This window comes from Mirounga angustirostris, unplaced genomic scaffold, assembly GCF_029215605.1.
Source record: "Mirounga angustirostris isolate CCGP_5_RB_7025 unplaced genomic scaffold, mMirAng1.0.hap1 SCAF_12, whole genome shotgun sequence".
Classification (NCBI taxonomy): domain Eukaryota; kingdom Metazoa; phylum Chordata; class Mammalia; order Carnivora; family Phocidae; genus Mirounga; species Mirounga angustirostris.
The window spans coordinates 86,027,727-86,046,554 of NW_026991720.1; the positions used below are offsets into that span (position 1 = coordinate 86,027,727).

The following is an 18,828-nucleotide window of genomic DNA, read 5'->3' on the forward strand; positions in this document are numbered from 1 at the left end:
GCTTGTAATAGTTTTGTTTTTATGACACTTACTTGGATTTTTTTTCTTTTTAACACAAAGTGCCCCCCAATTCCTATAAAATGCGGTTTTGACTGGGGGTAAATAAATTTGAACTCATGTAACAAACTGCAGGATGACTCCCAATAGTGTGCCCCAAGTTGTTCAAGACATAAATATATGCTTTGTTTGTAGTTTTGTTTGATTTGATGATGTATCGTTACAAATTTTCAAAATATTTCCATATTTGCAACACTGTATACTTGTTCAAGAACAAGCCCAAGGGTGATATTGCTGGTACTCATGTATATGTCATAGATTTCTGTTATGTGACAGAGCTATGTATTATACATATTACATATATTATATATTATATATCTCTGTTATGTTTGTAAACTGACTAAATCAGCATTATTAATAATTGATAGAAATCCTAACAGTTATATTGAATATAACTGTAAAAATATTACAATTTTTTGGGCGCCTGGGTGGCTCAGTTGGTTAAGCGACTGCCTTCGGCTCAGGTCATGATCCCGGAGTCCTGGGATCAAGTCCTGCATCGGGCTCTCTGCTCAGCGAGGAGCCTGCTTCTCCCTCTGACTCTCCCCCCTCTCATGTACTCTCTCTCTCTCTCATTCTCGCTCTCTCAAATAAATAATCTTTTAAAAAAAAAATTACAATTTTTTTAAAAAGGGTTTTTCCATAGTATTCTCATTTGGCATCTCTATATGTTCATTTAAATACACTTAGTTAATTATAAGCAACTGTGCTAAAATCAAAGAATTCATTGAAATACATACTGAGTAAATTAGACATATGGCATACATATGATTAAACTATAAAATTCTATAACTTATATAGGACAAATATAAAATGCTCATTTACTTTATGGTCAGATCTAATGTGTGTGTGTGTGTGTGTGTGTGTGTGTGTGTATCTTGCTCAACTCATTCATCCACTGAGCAAATAGTAAGTGCTACCACTTGGTACTGGTGACATAATGTGAACCATCTGCATGTTTACAAAAATAACATTTGAGTGATTGTTCCTGTCCCTTTTCGGAAGAATCTTTGTTCCATGTTTCAAAACTCAATTCATAAAATCTGAAATTGCTAACACTAAAATTCACAAAATAATGTTTAATAAATGATGTAACAGACATTTTCAGGGACAGGCACAGCTAATTGCTCCTCTAATAAGCTACAACTAAATGCTCTTCCAAAAAGCTTTAAGTAAGAAAATCACTAAATAAGAATATAACTTAAATGACATTTACATTGACAGACGGCATCTGATAGCGATTGGATAAATTATTAAAAAGGAATAAATGTACTACTAATTTATATAACATCAAATTGCGATTACATATATTTCTCCTATATGTAAAATGGAAAATGTCGCACTTAATATTTTATGACATGGCATTTAGTATGATGAGTCTTAAAATCCTTCTTAAAATAACAAAATATCTTGCAGTTTAATATAAATCTGCATTTCCAATACAACTGTAAGACAATTTTTCCAGGGACACAGATAAAGAAAAACTGCAGGTATGAATATTTATCAGGAAATGTCTTGAGACTTGGAATTCTAGGAAAAAATTAACTGAGTAGGTAAAAATTTTTCAAATGAAAGGAGTTTGCAAAGGACTAAACATGTTTTGCACCTTTGCTATTCCTTATTTTCTGGTATAGGATTTCTAAGTAACTTTTAATCTAGCTTTAGCACATACTTGTTTTTGATTTGTTTTTGCTTTTTTTTTAGAAAATTCATCTAAATTCTTAAGTTGAAGACTTGCCATAGAAAACTAGAGTTGGATGAAAGGCAAACTTGCATACAGATACATTTTTATAAACTTGTACATTTGTTTGCAAGTATTTGTATATGCCTATTGAAATGCCTATTTAAGAATTCCAAATAGAGGGGCACCTGGGTGGCTCAGTCCGTTAAGCAGCTGCCTTCGGCTCAGGTCATGATCCTGGCGTCTTGGGATCGAGTCCCACGTCTGGCTCCCTGCTCGGCGGAGAGCCTGTTTCTCCCTCTCCCTCTGCCTGCCACTCTGCCTACTTGTGTTCTCTATCTCTCTGTCAAATAAATAAATAAAATCTTTAAAATAAAAAAAAAAAGAATTCCAAATAGAATTTAAAATGTCAGTTACGATATTTATTCAACACAGATGGACTCATACTCTACAAGTGCTAACCCTGATAAATAAAATTATTACTTTAAATTGAATAATGAGTATTTGGTAGAACTATTAGCCAAACTAATCTCTCCCACAGATTATTTTACTTTTTCAACTAGAACTTTCAATCACCTGAGAAGATTATTAAAATTCAGATCCCTAGGTCTCCCCTCCCCCTTCCACTCCCCTGGGGATTCTGATTCTGTAGGATTGGGATAAAGATCAGGAATAGCATGTTTAACAGCGTTCATCCTGGGTAAATTTTGTGTAGGTGGTCCTGGGATAGACCAATTACAGTGATATGAAATGCTCCAGATTGATACCTCATGGGAAATAGAATTTCCAATGAAGGCTATCCATGGGACTAAAAATTATAATTGAATTGAGTTGAAACTATATTAGGAATTCCACTACAGTAAAAAGCCACTTTGCCTTTTATTATACTGCAGTTTCCTCCTAGTGCAAATGATGTTTAACAAGATGAGGATATAATGCAACACCTGTTCTTAGGAGACCTCATGCATGCCAGCAAATTTTCTGTCACTGATGAGGACAGAAACAAATCCAGAATGAGGATGAGCAGCCAAGGTTGCCATGGATTTGGGGAGCATACACTAAAGAGCAATGTCAGAGCCTGTGGTGACATTCTTGGCAAACAAAGACCACTATATGTCCCAAATGTGAATTAATGATAAAGAAGCTAACTAGTTCCTGAACTTGCAGATATACCTTTAAAGAACATTTATCCAAAGTTACATAGGTTATGAATTCAATATCAAAAAGGAGAAGGAGGAGGAGAAGGAGAAGGAGAAGAGGAAGAGGAGGAGGGAGAGGAAGAAGGGGAGCGGGAGGAGTAGGAGAGTTAAGTTAAATTAGCATAGCATATCTTGTAGAAAACCCTTTCTGGATGCTCTAGAACACCTCTTTTCTGAATGCTAGTAGAGATTATTTATAATGTCTTATTTTATAGATTCTAATAAGAATTTCTAGAATTTATTAATAAAGTAATGTAAAGTTAAATGGGCTGTGGCTGCTGGAATCTTTATCATCCGAAGTAGTTCTATTACTTCTGCTATCTATGAGACCGAAAAAGTGGCTCAGTAACCATGTGGGTACGTTTTTCGTCACAGGGCTGGAGTGTCTAGGACCTCACTACCTTTCATCTACCTCGAGCTTCACCTCTTCTCTCAAGTACTTGTGTTCTACATTTTTCATTTGGAATGATCTTCTTGGTAGAGAAGGTGAAAATGAGATTTGGATGGCGAGACTTTTCCACCCCTTCCAACATCATACAGCTGATTCCCGATATATGTGCTAGTTATATTCTATAAAGCCACCACGAACAATGAATTAGCGAATACTAAACGACTGCTCCTGGGGGACATACAGGGTTAGGTTCCTTCCAGGCTCTGGTCACAACATTTTCATCAACTCATCATTACATCACCTTGTTAATGTATATTATTGATTTGCTAACATTTAGATTAAGGCCAGCAACACTATAGCTCATGCCTGAACAAAGCTTATCTAACACATACATTTTCTCTCTAATGCACATCACAGCTTTCAACACCCCAGGACTACCACTCGGGGACCATCGTAAACAGAAAAGTTATCAAACATAGCATAATGTATAAACTTGTCTAATCACTAGGTTGTATACCTGAACTGATATAGCATTGTGTGTCGATGACACTCAAATAAGAAGAATAAAAATAAATAAAATAAAATAAAATAGCAAAATTATCAATAAAAAGCCCAAAAAATGGAATGCAAAAAGTGTGCCACTAAATAAATGATGAAAAGGACACTGGTTTACAGCATGAGGGCTGAAACAAGATGACAGAGCATTCAACCTCAGCTGGGAAAATACACACATGACCACTCAAACTTTTTGCCTCTCTGTGAATGTCTGCAAATGACTGCAAAAGCAGCACAATTATTGATTTGAGGGGTTACAAATAAATTTCAGTACGTAGGTGGGGCACAAAGACGGAACCTGTGAAAAATGAGGATTGACGGTATCATCTATGCCAAGCCAAAGGCCCCCATTCATTGCTTGCTTCATGCCAAGGGTATTAATTTTCTAGGGCTGCCATACAAGGTACCATGGACTGGGTGGGTTAAACAACAGAAACTGATTTACTCATAGTTCTGGAGGCTGGAAGTCCAAGATCAAGTTGTTGGCAGGTTTGGTTTCTTCTGAGGCTCTGCTCCTTGGCTGGTAGATGGCTACCTTCTCGCTGTATCCTCTTCTGTGTACAGACATGTCTGTGTCCAAATTTCCCCCTCTTATGATGACATCCATCATACTGGATTAGGGTCCACCCAAAAGATCTCATTTTAAGTTAATTGTTTTTCATTTTAAGTTAATTAACTCTTTAAAGGCCCTCTGTCCAAATTCAGTTTCGTTCTGAGGCATTGGGAGTCAGGTCTTCAACATACTGATTTGGAGGGGTACACAGTTCAGCCCGTAACACCATCAGTGCCTTTCTAGCACACGTAACTTCTCTCCGACTTCAGTTCATTGCCGGCTTGGACTTCCCAAAAGCATTCCTCACCTTATGCTTCTTGGTTGTGTGTGTCTCTTCTTCTGCCTTTTTTCAATGTTTTTGAAATCCGAGCCAATTAGGGCTGTCTTTTCTTTATTCCTCCTTATAATGAGTTACAATTTATAGTTAGAATTGACTGCTCTGAGACCCCTGTCCCTCTTAGATCTTATAAAATTCCCTTTGGAGCCTGTGTCCAGAGGATCAGACCCCCTTATACAGTTTCTCTGCATCCTGAGCACTTATTATATTAGAAGGCATACCAAGAATTTCCCAGAAATCTATCTAGGTCTCCACAACCCACCTGTAATCTGCCTTTCTGGGCTTACCTAGGATTCCATGCTCCTGTCTACCTTTGTATTTCCAAGAATGTGAATACACAGATTGTTTTCCCAGCTTCAGGCCTTTGCTCTCATCATTCCCTCTACCCAGAATTCCTTTCCTCTCTATTTCTCCCTGTTGAAATCCCTCCATTTCCTCTAGGCCTCCCCTAAATGTTACCTCCTTTAGGCTGCTCCCTATAATTCTGATCACCAATTTGAATATGTGGGGATATTTTCCTACACCACCATGTAATTCTCTGATACCACACAAACCAGCTGTCCTGCAATTCAACTCAATTCTGACACCATCCTTCTGGAGATAGGATCAGATCCCACAAGTTAAGGGCTCAGTCTGACAAGACTGCGCCCCACTTCAGATGCCTATCACAAGGCCAGGTTATCGCCAATGCTTCTGACCAAAGCACATATCCAAGCCCTATATATCTGAGGTTCTCACAACCTCTTCTTTGAGTTCAATTAATTTGCTAAAGCGGCTCACAGAGCTCTTTCTACTTATTAGAGTACAGGTTTATTACAAAGGATATTAAAGGACACAAATCAATAGTCAGACGGAAGAGAAGCATAGGGTGAGTTATTTGGGAAGGGGTGTGGAACACCCAGGCTTTTGAGGCATACCGCTCTCCCTGAATCTCCATGTGCTCACCAAATGGAAACTCTTAGAACCCCACCCTTTTGGGTTTTTAAAGAGGCTTCATTACATAGGCACGATTGATTAAATCATTGGCCATTGGTCAATGAACTCTATCTCCAGCCCCATACTTCTCCCCAGAGGTTGGGGGGATGGGACTGAAAGTTCCAACCTTCTAATCTTATGGTTGCTCCACTGGCAACCAGCCTCCATCCTTAGGTGTCTTCCAAAAGCCACCTCATTAGGTTAACAAAACACGCCTTTATCACTCTCATAACTTAGGAAATTCCAAAGTTTCGGGAGCTCTGTGCCAGAAAGAGGTATAAAGACCAAGTATATATTTCATAACGCACACTATATCACACTCCCTGACCATTCAAGCCTTCATTCTCCCTCCCAAGACCTACAAGCACTCTCAACTATATGAAGCTTACCACCTCCTACCTTAAAGTATTTGTGTGTGTCCATGTGACATCCCCTGGTAGGTTATAAGCTTCTTGGAACTAGTGGCAATGCCTTCTTAATCATAATATCCCTACCCCACTGAGCACAGTACCTAATAGATTAATACCAAGTGTTTTTTTTTTTTTATTACCAAGTGTTTTTTAAGTGGATGTGCTCTGCTTTTAGTAGACTCTGAGTCAGAATTAGGTGAACACAGTTAAAGTCCCACATGACTACTCTATCTGGTTTTTCGGCCAGCTATGAGAAAATCATCTTCCATGCCTGCCATCTGGCTGGCTGGTTCGTTGTTGATTCTCACAGGATAGCATACTTCTGCCTCTTTCCTTATCCAAAAGTTCTCCTTCTATTCAGCACTACTCTCCTCTGTTTCACACACACTCTCAGAAGTGGACCTTGAGGCAGGGTAGAGGGAACATCAGCACAGAAGTGAAAGAAGTGATAGAGGGATGGGAGGGCAGCCAACAGAAAGTACAATATGAAATAGGCTATCCTACTGGACAACTGAACCTTAATCCTGTGGGAAAACTTTAGGAAATCGCGTAAAACACTCGCCTCAAAATTATCTCCCTTGAAGGGAGCTAGGGTATTTACACACTGATTCCCATCAGGCACTGGTGAAAGATGCTACTGGGGGAGTTTGCTCTTGCCTGGAGTGCACAGTCCTCTGGCTCAGAGATGCAGATACTGTGGTTAGAAGCATGCTGGAGCACAATGAAATGGCAAGGCCCAAGGTTATGGGCCCTGGTGTGCAGCTAAATGTGTAACCGCCTCTCTGGAGCAAAAGGCCCTGGTATTTTATAATACTACAAACTCCCACCAACAAGAAGAGTAGTCATGAGGGACTTTAATTGGTGTCCTTCAAGGCACCAGCTGCTAGCTCACTGAACACTGAACTGGGAAGAGAACCACAGCACGCATTATTACTCCGCCATAGGATATTTTTCCCACCGAGATACAAGAAACATAAATAATAGTAAGATGTAGTAGAACAGTTAGGAAGTGATGAGTTTTGACTGTGCATTACTCTTGTTTTAATATAATTTACTTATTGGTAACTCTACATAATTTAATTTTAATAATCACTGTGTTTAACAACCGACTCACAAAATTCCTGAAAATTTAACAAATGGCATTTGTGAGTTGATTGGATATGGAGACGGATGGTACTAAAGTATCAGTTGCAACGTCTGTTCTTTTTGAACAAAATGCACCCTTTCCATGCTATATTCTAGCCAGGTGTTTTATTCCACCTGTGGCAATGAGTAGAATTGTTTAAAAGTCCAAGTGGCGGGCACCTGGGTGGCTCAGTCGTTAAGCGACTGCCTTCGGCTCAGGTCATGATCCCAGGGTCCTGGGATCGAGTCCCACATCGGGCTCCCTGCTCTGCGGGAAGCCTGCTTCTCCCTCTCCCACTCCCCCTGCTTGTGTTCCTGCTCTCGCTATGTCTCTGTCAAAAAAATAAATAAAATCTTTAAAAAATAAAAAATAAAAAAAATAAAAAAATAAAAAAATAAAAAAAAAGTCCAAGTGGCCTGGGAACTAGCTAGAGATGGGTCCTCCAGCTAGGAGGAGAGGGTGTACCCAAGCTCAGCTTCCCATAGAGCTGGGGAGAGCTTCCTTCCCCACTGGGGGCCACAACACTCCGTGGGCCCCAAGAGTTCCAGAAGCTGCTCAGGTGACTTTCCAGACAAGTCTGATTTCTGACTGCCTGGCCTGAAGCAGACTGATTATTCCTCCACTTACAAGACTGCTTTTTTTCACTTACTCTATAAAAAGGAAGGACCACTGAGGAAAGGAGGGCCCCTCCACTGAAACACAAACCTACACCAAGGGTTCCATAGCACCCTGGTCCCTGCCCACTTCTGCTTGGCATGATGAAAGATAGCATAAATCTATTTGTAGATGCTTGTCTTTTAAATTTTCCCAACAATGCCTACTGATTAGTCCACACCACAACATGGTGGAACTTGTCCCAAACTCTTTCAGGACAGTTGGTGACCCACCTTGCAGGATACCTCCAAAGCCCAGTAATAGCTAGGAAATAAATTATTGTCTTGTATCAAAATTTCATATCCACTTGTATATCTTTTCCTCTGTGGTTCTTTCTACTTCATACCTGGTATCCTCTATAAAAATCTCTCTTTTGGGTTTCTTTTTGTTTTGTGTTTCAGATTTATGTAGGCATTTGTTTCCCACTTTCTCATATTCAGTGAGAATCACATGCCCGTTAGACATATTATTTCTTGTCTTCATGAGCTATAGTTTATCCTTTGCCAAGAGCCCATTATTCTTGTAGCTCAAGCCAGAGGCAGAAACCCAAATCCTGTTTTTCAGTACTTATCTATGTAGCCAGATGATCATATCCTATATTCCCCTTTCGCTTCCAAACACAGCTTCCAAAGACAGTCCAGCTTCCCAGCCTCAGAACCACAACTTCCAAAGGGAGACAGGGAAAGTCTATGTAATCGCTGTGTCCATCAAGCACCTGGAACTAGAATATATTGTGCCCACACATCAACAGACATCAGCATCTCCTCTGTTGCTAGGCAACCATGCTGACCAGGAGCACATATGTGCTCCTGTTATTCCACCTGGTGGTGGCGGTAGCTCCTAGGCACTGGCTCTGGGATCAGAATGGCTGACAACAGCAGGAGAGGATATGTCACCAACTTGGGACTCCCATTAATCCACCCACGTAAAGGGATCTCAGGATATGATGAGAATGTTCGCTTCCTCTGCTCCTGCACAGAATCACAAATTTTGAGGAAGCAACTAATACCGGGAGAGATCCCAAACAGAATCTCATTTTAACCTATATATTTACCTAACCCTTGAACATGTAACAACTATTGGCTGAAATGCAGAGCTACACACATCTCCAATCACAGCGTCTACACAAGAGAAAAGCCGTCAGCATGACTTGCTTATTTCTCCAGCACAAAAGAAGTGATTGGTAAATGTTTGGTTATAAGTGAATGAAATTTTTCTGCATCCTAAGTATTTATGCTAAAGGTCATTCTAGTTTTCCTAATTCCTGAGTTTTTAGTTATTGTCCTTAGCTTCGAATCCGCTTTTGGAAGCAGATGACATGTACATAACAAATTAAAAAAATATGTGAAAATGTCTGGTAGAAGTGGACACTGAATAGATACTTAATTAATCAATTAATTGGAAGTCAGAAAATCTGGTCTCTAACCCCTGCTCACACTAACTTTACTGGAAAGATCAAGATGTGTTCTTAAAATAAGAAGATTAGAGAGACTATAAACTGGGTACCTGCAAGCCAACTATGGTGTGGATATGTTTCATTAGGACAGCACAGTGTTTGAATAAACTTGAACTCAATGCTTTTAGGTGGGGCCAAACTCTCTAGTTTCCATAGTCACCATTACTTCCTACTCTACTGTCTCACCCGAGATAACTTCACATAGGTTCTGCTGGCCCTGGAAGGCATTTGGGTTTGAGAATCTAAAGACTATATAATCTCTGAGGTCCCTTCCAATTGTAAAAATCCTCTATGCCTGTACTGGATATGAAGTAGATACTAGAAATAATAGGGGGGAACTGGATTTGTTTGATATCAAAATGTAGAGCAAAGAAAAAACAACAGGTAGGGGACACCTGGGTGGCTCAATCGGTTGAGTATTCGGCTCTTGGTTTCTGCTCCCGTCATGATCTCAGGGTCCTGGGATCGAGCCCCCAGTCAGGCTCCGTGTTTGGTGTGGACTCTGCTTGGGATTCTCTCTCTCCCTCTGCCCCTCACCCTGCTCTCTCTCTCTCTCAAAATGAATAAATAAAAATCTTAAAAAAAAAAAAAAAGAATAAACAACAGATAAAGCTCAAAGTTAACATCCAGATACTCAGAGGTGCGGAGAATATTCTGGCAAATTTATTTCCAAAAGGGAAAAGAAAAGCTTAATGCTTATAACATCTGGAGATCAGAATTTTAACATAAGGATTAAAATACACATGTTAAAATGGCCTCCTCTTAATAGGCTCAGAACCGCAGGTTATTTACCCATATTACATAAAACACAGCACAGTCTGCCAGTCCTAGCAGCCTCTGCTCAGCAACCAGGCTCAGGGTAGAACCAGAGGCAAATGGAGATACAGCTGGCAAAAAGAAACAGCCCTCCCACCTCATCCCTATTGACCCTCACTTCTGTGAATGAATTCTTTCTTCTTTTATTAAAATTCCACCACCTCCACGCAAAAGCTACTTTAAAAACACCAGTTCCCGAAATTTTTAAAGATTCCTATATTTTATGTCTTCCCAATAAGGTAACAAAAAATCAAAAATATCTTTAAAGCCTGAAAAACAACCTATCATAACGTCTCCATATACTGAGCAGCCAACTATAAAGCCTTTGATATGTATCATTTTAATTCCAATTTTACTTACAATCCTCCTTAAATTTCAGGAACAGAAAACAGATTTTTCTCTAAAACAGTTGTTTTCTCTAAAACAGATTCTTCTCCAAAACAGCATGTTCTGAAAAAGCGATCATAAAGGGAAAACTTATTTCATCATTTTCCCAAAATTTTAATGAGCTTAAAAAAATTCTCCTTAAAGTTTTATCGGCTTTTATATCCAGAGAAATTTTTTAAAAATGAGTAAGGTGTAATTTTATATATTTTAATTTCTATATGCAAGAAACAGAAAAATAAAGTAACTGCCCAATAAATATATAAAAGCATATTAATCTCACTAATAATCAAGGAAAACCCAAGCAGTGGTCAGATATCAATTTCTAGCTATCAAAAAGGCACACACACGTGCACACACACACACACACAGAAAACCCAGTACTGGAATATGGCTACTCATAAACTCCGATGGATTGGTATAATCATTCTTTGGGGTAATTTGTCAATATGTATCAAGAGCTTTAAGATATGCATGCACTTTGATCTAGTATTTACACATCTAAAAATGTATCCTAAAAAACTAATAAAAAATGCAGCCAGAGATTTATGTTCAATGCTACAATCTACAATACTGTAATAATGAAAAACTGAAACAGCCTAAATGTCTAAGATTCAAACAACAGTTACATAAATTACTGTACACGCTTGAAGATCTATCACGCAGCCATTAAAAAGCTTGTTTCTTGAGGAATATGCAGCAACGTGGGAAATACGTGGCAATAAAATGTTAAGTGGAAAAAACCGAATGGCAAACTCCAGGTAACATTAGGATCCAGTTTTGTGTAAGAGTTTTTATAATCGGGCTCCCTGCTCCTTGGGAGCCTGCTTCTCCCTCTGCCTCTCTCTCTCTCTCTGTCTCTCATGAATAAATAAATAAAATCTTTAAAAAAAAAAAAGGGGGTGCCTGGGTGGCTCAGATGGTTAAGCGTCTGCCTTCGGCTCAGGTCATGATCCCAGGGTCCTGGGATCGAGTCCCACATCGGGCTCCCTGCTCCTTGGGAGCCTGCTTCTCCCTCTGCCTCTCTCTCTCTCTCTGTCTCTCATGAATAAATAAATAAAATCTTTAAAAAATAAATAAATAAAATAAAGAGTATTTATAAAGACTCTCTGCTTGTTGATCTAGGTGAAGGTTCCCGGGTGTGTTTAGTTTGTGAAAATCCAGTAAGCTATACATCTGTGTTATTCGTAGCTTTCTGTATGCACGATATACATCAATAAAAGATTTGTTAAAGGTTGATTTATTATGTTTTATACAAATACCCAGTCAAAAAAATGGAAGGAAATAAAAAAAAAGATTTTAATATCTAGTAAGTGCCTTGGTAAAGAGTTGAGGAAGGCCTATCTAAAAAGCAAAAAGGAATATCTAGAAAGCAAAAAGGAGCTACAGGAATTAAATGAGATAATTTACATGAAGTTTTCAGAATACTGCCATGTACACACGTTTTATGTTCAAAACTGTTAGGTTCATTATAAATCCTTCAAAACTACCATTGAACAGAACTTGAATTCTTACTGAGAAGGAGGTTTTTTATTGAGAGCAATCACTAAAAACAGATTTGGAGAGGATACTGTGCTACTGAATCAACTCCTGCCCCACGATTATCACAGTTTACCAGCAAGTGGCTCTCATTCCCACACCACCTCCTGATGCGACCCTCCCACCTCGCCTTCCTCGTTGCACCTTACAAAGTTCTAGGGCTAGCTTGAAGCATCATCTCTCATCGGATCCCTGATAAGACAGCCAAACCTGAAACCTTAAGGATAACCAAATTGTTTTCATTTGTCTCAAGATGCAATGAACTCCCTTACTTTGGTGGTAAGTGGCTGGATGATAGATATTGGATTCAAAGAAGAGATGCCTAAAACCAAAAATTTCCACAGCTGACTTTGTTAATGAAGTAATCTTACAGGGTATCAGCTGTGGGTAACATTTCCTTCCTTTGTTAAGATTTTTTTTTATATTATGTAACCTTTGATGGACACCTTGGATTCATTCCTAGCCTAGAAACTACATTGCTAAATTAATAATAACCTCTTTTTCCAAAGGTCAAGTACGATGGAGGTTAGTTTTACTCAATAAACATTCAAAGCCCAAATCTTCCTCTCTGGATGATATCACTCCCTTGGTCACCTCTCCCTTCCTTTCTACCCCCATACTGTCAGGTCAAACTATCCCTTCAGAAGAGATGAGACTTCCATAACTGTCCCCGTGGGAGAGTCTTCATACAGCTGAAAAAGAGAAAGACATGCTGAAATTTCTACTACATTTACTCAGATCACAAATCCCAGAACTCCTGTGCTTCCTCTAAATGGTGGCTCAAACATTTTTAGACAAATTGGAACTTATTAAGATAAATACACATTGTCAAAATTGTCCAAACGGCATGGAAGAATTCAAACTGTTTCTTCCCTTTTAAAAGAGACTGGTTTGTTCCTCTTTTAGTCAAACTCATACGTAAAACTCCATCTAGCGCTAACTGATTTCTTCTCTTGCCTGGATTGCCTATTTTGTTTTTATTTTATCCTCTTGCTAATTTTTAGTCTCTATCTCCAGCTATACCTAACCAGAAGAAAATTATTTTTCACTTATTAAAACTAAATTAAATTTTTCTAATTATAAATGTAATACCCACTCCTTCCAAAATTTTGAAAAAAAAATTTAATGTTTAAAAAAATAATAAAATCACTTGAAATACCATTATCCAGAAATAAGTACTATCAATATTTTGTTCCATGCATATATTTAAAATTATAACATTTAACCAAAGGACATTTGTCCATTACTTCTCTGATAATCAAAGAGCTCAAAGGTAAAAAGCTACAAAGGTACAACTGAAGCTATGAGTCCACTGGTAATGCTACCAGATTGGGTCAAAGATCCATAGAACACTAGGTCACTGGGACAAAGAGAGAGAGTTTGCCAGGCAGGAGTATCTCTTTAAGTAAAGCTGATATGTGCACTTCACAATTTAAAACAAATATATATATATGTGTATATATATATATATATACACACACACACACACATATATATACACACACACATATATGTGTATATATATATGTAATGTATATATATAATGTATAAATATAAATATATATAGTATATAGTATTTGGTTTAAGTATCATAGCTAAGGCTTAAAATATAATTTTAATTACTATATTTAATTTACACATTCTAAATATACATCTATTCTAAAAAAAAAAAAACTAGATTCTTATCCATAATACTTATTAAGGGATGCATTTCTTAACCCAGTGATTCTAAAAAATGTGGCCTAGAGAATGCAACCTATATAGGAATCACCTAGAGGGCTTGGTAATAAAGCAGATGTTCAACCCTTACCAAAGATCTAAGAAAACAGAATTTCTAAGGGCTAAGTGGGAGTGGCAGGGAGGAAGACCTGGGGAATCTGCATGTTTATAGGTATTCCAAGTAATTCTTAAAGCCCTAAAATTAGAGAACCACTGCTTTATTTCTTAATAGAAACGGCAACTGCAATTGTTTTTAGAATCAAAACTCCAAAAACCAGATTTACATTTATTGGTGTCACTGTACAGATTTGGCCAGTAATAACTGCACACTTAATACGATTTATTTATGAAAATGCCTTTCTCCCAATTGAATAAAATCAATAATATGTAAAGAGATAAAAAAGAATCGTATCATTGCAATCCTAACTTTCCCCTTTCAAAAGAGAAAGGTTTCTCTCTTGCAAGAGAGAAGGAAGACTTTAACCTTGGTCAGGATGGAAGTTAGAGGGGTAAGTACCAAGTTGGAGATAAATGGGGCACAGAGCACAACTTGGATTAAAATTGTGAAAGCCGCCCTAATCCATAAACACATTTTAATCCTGACCACCAGCCTGTTATAATAATCATGCAAAGCTCTGTGCGTAGGATTTAAGGGAAGCCACGATGTTTAATGGGACCTTCTTGAGGTTACACTTAAAATGTGCAAATTTTGGGAGAATACACTCCTGAAGATTAACTATACCAGCCAGAGAACCAAGTACTACATGGGTTCACAAAATTAAGTCTTTAGAAGTTCCTTTCAGAAGTGATAAATTGGGGCGCCTAGGTGGCTCAGTCGTTAAGTGGCTGCCTTTGGCTCAGGTCATGATCCCAGTGTCCTGGGATCAAGCCCCGCATCGGGATCCCTGCCCCGCATCGGGCTCCCTGCTCCGCAGGAAGCCTGCTTCTCCCTCTCCCACTCCCCCTACTTGTGTTCCCTCTCTTGCTGTGTCTCTCTCTGTCAAATAAATAAATAAAATCTTAAAAAAAGAAAAAAATGATGTGGAAACTGGTAATTACTAATTTATCACTTTTTTTTTTAAGATTTTATTTATTTATTTGAGAACGCGCACGCCCGCACAGAGGGAGTCTGAGAGGTTGAAACAGATCCCCCCCCCACAACCCCGCTGAACAGGGAGCCCGACGGTAGGCTGGATCCCAAGATCCCAAGATCATGACCTGAGCCAAAGGCAGACGCTTAACCGACTGAGCCACCCAGGCACCCCTCCCTGCCATTTCTATAGACAGTGGTTTCTTTCAAATTTAGAACCTTTCTGGATGGCACAATAATGTTGGACCTGGTCAGACTAGTTTAAGGTTTCAGTGCCACACCCTAGCCAAGACTAGACCCCTGGGGATTTGATGGCTGCTGTGCAGCTTCGTGATCAAGCAGGTGTTGGAACTGTTGGAATGGACCAACTGCCTCCAGAAATGTGAGAAACTCTTACTGCAAGAGATTGGAGACAAAACCATTATAAGTTAAACCAGAGACCATGTATTTTTGGTACTGATAGTAGTAGAAACTCTTATTAATAAATTAATTAACAATCCTTAATAATAACTCTGATCTTTCCACTGAGAATTACAGGAGTGTAGTGGACAGCGGGTAGACAGTTACTAGGGTTCTTGGACCAGATCTATCGCTTCGAGGAGCGCAGAAGTGCTGGGAAGAGAGAGCTCTAACACTGTGTTCTCTCCCAGGGATAAATACTGCATGGGGCTCCTGGGTGCCTCAATCAGCTAAGTGTGGGACCCTTGATTTCAGCTCAGGTCTGACCTGATCTCAGGATTGGGAAATCAGGCCCCGCATCTGGCTCAGTGCTGGGCATGGAGCCTGCTTAAAGTTCTCTCTCCCGCCCCTCCCCCTATTCCTTCATCCACATGCACAACCTCTCTCTCTCACTCTAAAAAATAAATACTGCAGTTGGTCATCTGCCAAGGGGTGGCAGAATAAGACCTGGAAGTCTACAAACAGCCAAGTCCAATTCAAGTAAGGGTAATTTAGATCAGGAACTGATAGAGTTGTTGGGTTACATTGTGACCATCAAGGAGCCCTCTGAATTCTCACTGGTGGTGGCACTAATCAGGGCTGAGAAGAAAAAGGAGGGCATTTTAGTGCCTGTCTTGCAAGGGAGGACTTTAGGAAGCCAGATGTGATACAGCTATTCCTCTATCTCTTGAAGATGAATCCCTGGCAGAACTTTCTCAGGTGCAGATTTGCAGGTTCTCAGTTAGTGGTCTGACTTGGCTTCCGATGTGGCAAGGTGAGCCATAAGGAGCCTCACTCCTCAGGTTTGCAGGCTCCAATGTGAATGAATAAACACTGAAGACCCCAACACTGTCTGAGCTTTGGGTGTTGGAAACCGCCCTGTGCTTGTTTGAGTTTGGGATAATCGGACCCTATAACTTCTTTACTAAAGCCACTGAAGGAAGAGTCCTCCATGGTTGTTCCCTGAGGAGTCAAAATTCCCAGCTCCCCCCGCCCCTATATTTTTTTAAGACTTATGGATTACCTTGTACCTCCACCTGGCATTGCCTCCAGTTCACCCCAAAACAGAATTACAAGAATTATGGTAATTGTTAAGCACCATCACAGAAAGAGAAGACAACTTGCAAATAGCAAAAAAATCTCCGAACTACACTGTCAAATATTAAGAATTCCCAGGGTGGTGGGAGAGCTCTCAAAAGACCGACCAGGGGAAAGTACAGCAAAATTGATTGATGTGAGAAAGTTCTTTCCCCACCTCCAACCCTGCCAAAGAAAGCCTGTCATGTTATTTATTCCTTTACCCAGGATCAGTCTTGATCATGAGTACTCACCCTCCATTATTACAAACTGAGATGACACAATGATTCTGTAGCCTTCTCAGACAGTTTCCAACAGCGAGTCCTAACCTACAGAGGAAAGTCATTCTCATCTGTAATATTATTTTGGACTTCAAATTTAAGCCGGTTTACTCCTCTCCCAAAGACTCATGGCCCTCAAGGCCTTTATGTGTGGTCGTCCCTGCCCACATGCTCTCCCTTCCCTTCCAGTTCTTCCCCTGACCAGGGGTTACTCTGCCTGAAAGTCAGATCACAATTGTTTTTCTTCAAAGAAGTTTCCCTAATCCCCCCTGACCAGGCTGTAAGCTCCATTAAATATTCCCACATAATCGCACACTCCTCCTACTTGGCCCTCACCATACTGTAATTCAATGATTATTTGAGTAATGATTTGTTCAATCTCTAAATTCCTCATAGACCATAAGCTGCATGAAGCCACGACAGTGTCTTACTAATTGTTGACTATGACCCCAGTGCTGAGTACATAACAGATGCTGAGCAGTATCTACAGGATGAATAAAAAAAATCTTAAAAAGTAAAATCAAGGAAACGTTATTGCTAAGGTACTTTTACTTTATTAAGACTATGCAAACCTAACCTCAACTATTACTTTTAAAGATAATTATGGTGTAAAATGTTTAACAGATATTGTTAACCTTTAATTTATCATTCTGCTTTAGCTTACAAATGGAACCAAAAATGGTGAGAAGTTCAAAATAATATTTACCTAAAATAGAATGAGTCATTTTATAAACTGGGCATGCAAATAAAAATGGTAACTAAGTAGTCTTACGGTGACCATGGTTCCAGTTAAATAATATCCAATCAAGGCAAGATATGGGTATTAAACATTCATGAGCTGCTCAGAATATTATGAATTAATCAGTGTTTCCTCATTTAAATGTTTAATATTTAATGCTAGTGCTTCTACAGTCTCTTGAAATTATTACACTTTACTATGTACCTTACAACCGAATAACAATAAAGTTGACATATAATATCTGAGAACTCTGGTTCCACAGTGATCCGTATATTATAGGAAAACATGATTGCAGTGTATTAAGCTTTTGATGAAATTCTCAACACATCTCAGATGCAAAGAGATAATACAACAACAACAAAAACAACTCATGATAAGCAAAAGTAAGTGCTTGTGGGATGTGATTGCCTTTCATTCATGATGAATTATTTGTAGAAGCTTACTAAAAATCTGGCTTTCGTGAACTCCCCTAGACAAATGTAAGTGGTATGCTAAAGGCATTTTAGATAATACAGAGTATTCCGGCTTGCATGTCAGTCTAGTAAATCTTCTAAACACTAGCTGTGGAAATAGAATATCCCCCCCAAATGAATTAATTTATTTCAAGTCTTCTCAGGCACCTGGCATTTAAAAATTCAATAACAGCCACAAATGTTTCATTCTTACATATACTCTATCACTCAGAAATCTCAAGGAAATTAACTGCAATTCATTATATCTCACAACATACCCAATTCCTTTAACCCTATTAGGGAAGCACCTTTGTGCATCAAATACAAAACAATGGTGGCTGTTATGGGTTGAACTGTGCACCACCCGTAAAATTCATATGTTGAAGTCCTAACCCCTAGGACCTCAGAATGTGACCTTATTAGGAGATAGGGTCTTTACAGAGTTAATCAAGTTAAAGTGAGATCATTAGTGTGGGCTCTAAACCATATGACTGGTATCCTTCTAAAAAGGGGAAATTTGCACACAGAGACAGGCATGCATATAGGGAAGACAATGTGAAGAGACAACACAGAGGAAGACAGCCATCCACAAGCCAAGGCAAGGGGCCTGGAACAGATCTTCATGGCTCTCAGGGGGAATCAACGCTGCCCGGAGGATTTCAGATTTCTAGCCTCCAGAAATGTGAGACAATACATTTCTGTTGTTTTAAGCTACCTAGTTTGTGATATTTTGTTATAGTTGCCCTAAAAAACAAATACAGTGACAGAAGTAAAATACTGTTCATTACAACAGAAATAGTCCATTCATAAAATATGTAAAAATTAAATTTCCTAATGAAGCTTAAATTTGCCTCTAGCACATATATTAACATGAGAAATTATTATATATTATGTTTTAT

The 18,828-nt window shown here is 38.9% G+C and overlaps 1 protein-coding gene across 1 annotated transcript in view; it reads right to left on the bottom strand.

The window, feature by feature from the left end:
* RELN (reelin) overlaps positions 1-18,828 on the bottom strand; it is a 530,360-nt gene that overhangs the window by 470,710 nt on the left and 40,822 nt on the right. The gene's annotated exons all lie outside the window — the stretch shown is intronic.